Raw genomic sequence first — 8244 nt, forward strand, 5'->3', positions numbered from 1 at the left:
TCTGTGCTGAGTGACTTGGTCCTGGGGCAGGGGTTGTCTCTCCATAGTAGTTCCTCACTGACAGGAAACCACTCTGTAAGGAATGTTTCTCCAGGCCCCTGCATAGTGTTCAGAAGCCCAGGAGCTTCCTTCCCAGGATCAATGCTCCACTCAGGAGTTCTGTGTCATCATTAGCAAACTTTACACTTTTCACAAAATCTGGGCTCTCTGGGGACCTCATCCCAGCTGCACATCTGCACTTTCTTCTTGTCCAGAAGCCAAACACCCTTGAAAAAAAATCACCATGGCACCTCTGCAGAAAAGGACAGAGGTTCTGTTGCAGACACCACCCTAGACCTTGCTCTGAGGGGGAAGCAGATGGCCCAAGGAGCTGAAGGTGTTTTGTTGCAGTCTGTAGCACCATGTGGGTGGAGAGCTGTCTCACTGCTGACAGTAGTAGATTGTGACATCTTCAGACTCCATGCTGCTGATGGTGAGTGAGTAGGAGGTCACAGACCCACTGCCACTGAAGCGTTCTGGGACTCTGGAAGCCAGAGTGGATGTTCTATAGATCTGTAGCTTGGAGAGGCCACCAGCTTCTGTTGTTACTAGTGCAAGTAGCTGGTGCTTATACTGGAGCTGGCTGTGCAGGTCATAATGACTCTCTCCCCTTGGGAAGCATCCAGGGACCCTGGAGACTGTGTGAGCACAATTTCTCCACTGGACACTATGCTCATATAGGAGAGGTGAAAAGAAAGAGAAATTAGCAGAAACAGAGACACATGGATGTCTTCATACCAGACAAGGTGCAGAAACAACTAAGACAAAAACCCTGACACAGGATCCAATTAACTCATGTGGGAAGTGGACTCTGGGTCCTGAGCTTTCTCTTTCTTACCTGTGACACTGAGCAGCAGGAAGCTGACAATCTGAGCCTGAAGGTCCATAATGTTGTCTGAGCTGAACACTCCTCTTCCCCCAGGGACCCCTTAAATTGACTCACAGTACTGTGGTCTCTGAGAGAAAACATGTAAATCAGCAGGGTGGGCGGGGCAGCGCTGGCCCATAGAGCATGTCGTCCTCCCACTGCAGAAGCTGAGGTGGTCTAGGAATGGGACCCAAGTTTGTCCTGAGCTCCTGTCCAGAGTCCTCCTGTGTTTCTGGGCTTCATCTGACCTAGTGAACAAGGAAGCCCTCCTGTCCCTGGGTTTCTCCTGTCTGCAGCAGGTCAGTGTACTCTGTGAGAAGGAGTTGCTCAGGAGGACCACATGGACTGTCCATCAGAGTGTCTCAGGCCACACCCTGCCTCTACTCTCCTTGCTTGTGGCTCCAAGACCTTTCCCATTCCTCATGGCCTCCTAGATGGCTGAACTCCTGTGTGAGCTGGATCTCACATCCTCAGGGAGATGGCCATGAAGCCAGGCAGGGATTCCAGCCAGAGAAGGAAAGCCCAGTGAGGAGCAGCAGGGACCCTGTCCCACTGAAGGGATTCAGCTCTCAATTGTGTAAGACTGATGACATTTCTACTTCAAGTATGTGATTGAATTCCCCAATGATGTCCTGACTCTGTGCTTTGTTTATTTAAACATTTTAAAATTCTTCACTTTTATAATACTATCCAATTTTTCTAGATATTCTTGAGTCACTTTCAATTATTTATCTCTTTCTGAGAGTTTTTGTATTCCATTTAAGTTGCATAACTTGACAATAATGGCACAATATTTTCACATTCTCATATAATCTAAATTTCTGAAGATTAGTGAACAGTTATGACACTGACTTTCATCATCTCTGCCTTCCCTCTTTTTTCTAGATGAATTTTTGTAGGATCTCCAAAGTTTTTGATCTTCCCAGGAAATCTCCATTTGGTGTCATTGATTTTCTGGTTTTCTTTCATTTATCTTTCTTATACTTTATATTATTTTCTTCTATCTGCTTGCTGTAGATTTCTCTTTCTTCTCCTAGTTTCTACAGGTACATAATTGATTTTAGATATTTTTTGTTATCAGTACCAGTACAGGATATGAAAGGTTCATATTTGTAAATTTATGTATTTCTTTATTCACTACAAATTTGCCACTTTGATAGAGGGGCAGCTTGGCCATTTCCTCACTTGGGAAGCAACAGCAGGAGCTGGAGAAGCTGGACTGAGGAAGCCATCCTGAGGTTCCTATGAGCTGTGAAGTTCAGCCCATCACCAGGGGAAGCTCCCACGTGGGACAGCTCAGTACAGGGGCCATTTGGCAGAGAGGGGAACAAAACATCCAAAGCCCTAATACTATGTCAGTTGAAGGGGATACCCAGAGAGGTCCCATGGTACAGATCCCTTTTTCTCACAAATATCACCAACCATCCTCTCGAGGTGGTGGAGCTATGACCGGCTTCCAGCCCAAACAGTATCACCAAAGTGGAGAGACTTTTCAGATGTAGTGAGGATGATTGATAAAGTGGTATGAGTTGACGAGAGGGAGGTCTTCTGTAAAGACTTGACTCGGTGCTTTGTTATGAACTAAGAAAACATTAATACACCAACAAAAGCTCATAAGTAGACAGACAAATTTAGAAATTGATATGAATCTTATTAGACTAAAATGTTGCAAAGCACAACTAAGAGTAGCTCTGCTCCCTTTGTGGGGATACAGTATCCTAAGGAAAGCCAGACCAATGGTACAGAATAGAGGACACAGTGTCAAACCCACATGAATGTAATTATCTCATACTAGACAAAGGCACCAAAAACATACATGGGAGACAAGACAATCTCTTCAACAAATGTTGCTGAGAAAATTGGAAAGCTATATGCAGCAAAATGAAATCAAGCTCCTAACTCTCAACATGCACAAAACTCAACTCAAAATGGATCAAGGACCTAGGAATTAGACCAGAGACCCTGTGCCTAATAGAAGAAAAAGTAGGCCCAAATCTTCATCATATCAGATCAGACACCACTTCCTTAACAAGACTCCTAAAGTGCAAGAAATAAAATCAAGAATCAATAAATGGGATGGATTCAAACTAAAAAGCTTCTTCTCAGCAAAATAAATAGTGAGGTGAAGAGAGAGCCTACAGAATGGGAGCAATTTTTTACCACATGCACATCAGATAGAGCACTAATCTCTAGGAAATATAAAGAACTCAAAAAAGTAACACCAAATTAGTAATAATAATAATATCCCAATCATTAATAGGGTAAGGAACTGAAGAAGAAATATAATCGATCTCAGAAGAAATACAGTTGATCAACAAATATATGCAAAAATGTTCAACATCTCTAGCAATTACAGAAATGCAAATTGAAACTACTCTAATATTTTATCTCACTCCAGTTAGAATGGCAGGTAGCAAGAATACAAGCAACAATATGTGTTGGCGAGGATGTGGGGGAAAAGGCACACACTTTACATTGCTCATGGTATGGCAAATCGGTGCAACCAATCTGAAAAGCACTATAGATATTTCTTAGGAAACTTGGAATGGAACCACCATTTGAACCAGCTATCCCTCTCCTTGGTTTATACTCAAAGGACTTAAAAAGAGCATACTATAGTGACAATGCTATAAATACTATAAACATTGATATCAAATCAATGTCTATAGGAGCACAATTCACAGTAGCTAAGCTGTGGAACCAAACTAGAAGTCCTTCAACAGATGAATGGATAAAGAAACTTGGTATATATACACAATGGAATATTACTCAGAATTAGAAGAGAATAAAATTATGGCTTTTGAGGTAAATGGATATAGTTGGAGAATATCATGCTAAGCAAAATATACCAATCCTAAAAAACCAAAGGCCAAATGTTTTCTCTCATAAGTGGATGCTGCTCCATAATGCAGGGGGTGGTGTGCATGAGATAAATGGAGGAACTTTGGATTTGGAAAATAGGAGGGAAAGGAATGAAGGGGGCCTGGAGGTAGGAAAGATGATGAATGAAAAGAACATCACTATCCTGGTTGCATGTACAATTGTAAGAATGGTTGACTCCACTTTGTGTATAACCAGAGTATACCATTTTTGTACTATGAATTTAAGAGCATTGTGCTGTCATATATAACTAATTAGAACAAATAAATGAAATTTTTTAAAAATAATGTCCATTGCAGAGGAGCAAGGGCTATATTCAAAGACAAGATGAGCCACTGTTACAAAGCTTCATCCACAGCTAAGTCATATCCAACCTGGTGACTTTGACCTGTAGTTCTCAACCCTGAATCAGACCACCTATGTTGGGAACAGACCTTTGCCATTCATGAACCCTGTGGATGGAGTATTTAAAAAGCCCTTTGTCTCACACGGACACATGTGAGGACTTCCTTCCCCAGGGTCTATACCAGCCTCCAGAGTCTCAGGAGGCCCTGAATAGACATGGCACTCTCCAGTTTCTCTCCCCACCTGAAACCCCAAACTAGGACAATGCATTATTAATATCACCCATAGTTAAGAGGAGGAAGTTTCCATGCATTATCTAGAGTGCTATAGGTATCTTCTCAGGATGTGAATCAAAGGTTATGCTTGTTTTCTCAGTGTGACAGTTGTAGGGCATACTTGGAACATTTGGCAGGGTGGATTGGCATGAGTTTCAATTTGGGTGTCACCAGGTGAGACGCAGACACTGGGGTATGGGAATTGACTCTTGTACATCACAGCACCTAAGTTTTTTTGAAGGAATAAATATAGTTTTGCAAATGTGTATTGTCTATGGCCACAAAAATATGAAAATAATGGAAATCCTATTGGCCATATTCCATTGTTAGGTCATATTCAGGAATGGATAGGTAATAATGAATCCCACCATTGTGTATAATTATAATACACCAATAAAATATGGAATAAAAGCAAACTGTAACTGGTAATTTAAAATCTGTCATTTCATCTGACTAACAGATACAGTTATTAGATATTATTCATAAAAATTGTGTAATAAGAGTTGAGTCTAGAATTACAAAATTATAAAAGTTTGGCAGTTCTATGCCCTTAGGTCCTTCCATAAGATGACTACTTTTGTCTTTTCTTTTTATTTTTGAATTTCAAAAGATAACACGGTAAGTTAACTAAATTGGGAGTTGGGGAATGTATACAAGAAATAAAGGAATTCCACCTCTTGGGTCCCCTTCTTCCTCCGGGAGAAGTCTTTTCTGCTGTCCTTTAATAAACTTCTAATTTCTACTCTGACCTTGCCTCGGTGTGCTTCTTTGGTGTTGTTCTTCAACATTGTGGAAGCAAGGACTCGTCACCAGTCAACAGCAGTAACATATTGGAGGTCCCAGACCGAGATTCTACACCGAGGTAAGTGCACGCACCCCATGTCTGTTTGAGGTGCATCTTTCTCTCTCTTTCTTTCTGGAGGGTAAGGTGGGCACCCAATGGCTACTTAAACGCAATTAGTGCAGCTGCCACTCTTCAAGACTCGGGTGAGAGGTTTCCCGGCCTAGGCAGCTCTCAATCACCTGTTCAATACAGAGCAGGCATGTTGGGTTCTGTCAAAGCCACTTCCAACTTTTCTGTCTGGGCCAGGAGAGCAATTGGTGTGAGTACACAATGTCCCAAATCCAGATCTGCCCGATCTGCGTGGAGGTGGAGGAAGGAGTTTGGAACAACTGCGGAATTCCAGTCTGGGCTACACTCAGACGTATTCCTAAGTTTCCTTTCTCTTGAGCCCCCTCCCGACAGCCCTCAGGGGTATCTAGGGTGATTGGTAGATGAATGGCACTGAGGGAAAGCCCCAATCACATTTGCCTCCGTATGGGCTACGCAACACTCCCAACCCCGCATCCATTCCCTCCTGGATGCTCCCCTTCCTTCGCAGGTCAGAAATGTTAGCAATTCAGGTTGCAGGACTCAGAAAGGCATGAGATAATTAGTAAAATCTGCCCAGGTTCTCTAGGATGCATAGGTAAATTTCACTGGCCTGTTTTATCGCCCCAATGTTTAAAATGTGCTGTGGCAATTCCTTTAGTCTGCAGAGCAAAGGCAATGAAAGAGCACACGATTCTCTTTTGCAATGGGTTTTTAGTGGCTGGGAGGGTAAGCAGTAATGCCCTTAAGTCTGAATCCTCCCAGGGTCTCTGGCACAGGGAAAACTGAAACCCTAGCAATTTGCTAAAGGGGACCAGAAACCCCTTGGCAAAGCAAGGTGAGAGACGGGTTTTCTGGACCATTTAGGAAGCTCAAGCTTAGAGAGACGTCCCTAATGAGAACAGTTTTCTCCGGCGCAGCGTGGGCACCTGAATCCTGTTTGCTTCTCACTCAGATAGGAGCTTCTCTCTCTCCAATATGCCAGGTGCACCACTAGCCTGCATATTGAAAAATTGGGATAAATTTGAACCTCAGACGCTCAAGAAAAAGCACCTCATTTTCTTGGCCTGGCCTCAATACAAACTCTCTGATGGAGAAACCTGGCCACCAGAGGGAAATATCAATTTTAATACAATTTTACAGTTTGATAAAATTTACAAAAAAGGAAATGGTATGAGGTGCTGTATGTTCAGATTTTCTTTGCTCTAAGGGAAAATCCTAAATTATGCCAACAGTGTAAAGTAGACTTAGCTATGATATCTGCCATGAAGAGAAAAATCTTGGACTCACTGAGGAAAAAGAATCAAGAGAAAAATTTGGGCCGATCAAAGTACATACCCCCTTCCCCCTTCAAGACCTAAGGCAGATAAAAACTGACTCTATTGGAAAGTTAGGAGATATGCCAGATTGCCTGGGATTGGATCTATCCAAAGGAGCTAATCCTGTAAGTAAAAGGGAAACTGAGGGGCTCCCAGCAGCTGCCAAAGCCATTTTCGCTTTGGGGAACTTCCTCATTCCTTCCCTGCACTGTAAGGATTACTCCACCTGAATGCAGTAAAGTCAGTCACACTGAGACCCTTGATTTTACACATATAGTTGCCCCTATGTGAAAACATCTGGTCCACTCATGGGGAAATCTATGGTGCCACTGATGTAGAAGTCATAATTAAATGGAAGTTCAAAACCTGGAGAGATTTTTTTTTCTTATCTGGTCTGTTTTAAAGGTTATTATAGATTGTTTCTTGGGGATAATCTAGGCTAAATGTGTGTCTAAAAGATGATGTTTCATTGTAACATCTGGTATCTAAATGAGTTTGAAGCATTGCATAATCTTGCAGTTAAAAGTTGGTTAGGTAATTGTTTAGTTTGTGATTTCAGATAATTCATGCCAGAGAACTTAAATACTTAGGATAGAAAATTAAAAGAACTCTACTTCCAAGTTGGCAAGTAACTCCCAATCATTTAGTTTTATTTTTTCATCAATTTTGAACTGGGTAGACTGAAAAGATTTCACTAGGTATACCAGTGCATTAATTTGGGCAAGGATAGTAAATTATGATTTGGTATCTGTTCCTCTCAGTGTGTAAGACTTAAGAAAGAAAAGTGATTAAATAACAACAGTCTTGGAAATTTTTAAAGCTTAATTTTGGATATACATGGTAGTGTGTGGTTCTCTTTTGAAATTTTTTTTTCAGGTGATTTAATGTAACTTAGTACTACTTTAGGAACTTCAGAACAAAGGAAGTAGTTTAATGATCCTGAAGGAATTTCTTCTGATGGTGGCTTTTATATTATCAAGAAAGATCCTATTTTCAGTTTTGTGTGAGCAAGTTTTACTAGTGTATAAAGATGTAAAGGTATGAATTTTTGAGAATTGTGTCTTAAACTTGTATCATAATTTTCAACATCCAAACCTGAAAATTGTGACTTTATGGTTAAAATGCCTTAGGCATGAGGCTTCTCCTCAGAAGTCCAGTTTTTCTTGCTCCTCCCAGACCTCAGCCAGGACTTAAGTTGATATGCAAATAGAAGAAGCCTGGAGCACTCAGTAGGAGACAGATCTGAGGCCCAAGAAAAAAAAAGAATAAAAGTGTCTTTTTATGGGAACTCAAACTAGATTAAACCAAAGAGTAAATTGTATGGCATTTACTAATTACTGGCCGGTCAATTTTTTCTAGGACTTTTGCCTTTTCTTAGATTCTGTATTTTTTTTTTGAGCCCATGATTTTGATCCTACAGACAAGTTAATGTTTTTCTGATAAGTTCTATTTTTGATCAACTGAATTTTTTTTAACATTTCAATGAGATTTCACCTGAGAAAGCTACAAGGCCTTTACTATTGTGTTGTGTTACACTTGTGTTACGTGTTGTATGTCAGTATGTCTGTATGTGTGTATGTCCATATATCATGCAGTGATATGACAATTGACAGATGAGGAGCGCTCATGAAAAATTTTTTAAAAAAG

At 41.0% G+C, this 8244-nt stretch overlaps 1 pseudogene; it reads right to left on the reverse strand.

Moving 5' to 3' along the window:
* Positions 1-345: 345 nt before the first annotated feature.
* On the reverse strand, positions 346-926 carry LOC131423180 (Ig kappa chain V-IV region S107B-like; annotated as a pseudogene).
* Positions 927-8244: the final 7318 nt, after the last annotated feature.

Source organism: Marmota monax, unplaced genomic scaffold (genome assembly GCF_021218885.2).
Source record: "Marmota monax isolate L192 unplaced genomic scaffold, Marmota_monax_Labrador192_F-V1.1 WCK01_AAM20220418_F8-fsc00262, whole genome shotgun sequence".
NCBI classification, from domain to species: domain Eukaryota; kingdom Metazoa; phylum Chordata; class Mammalia; order Rodentia; family Sciuridae; genus Marmota; species Marmota monax.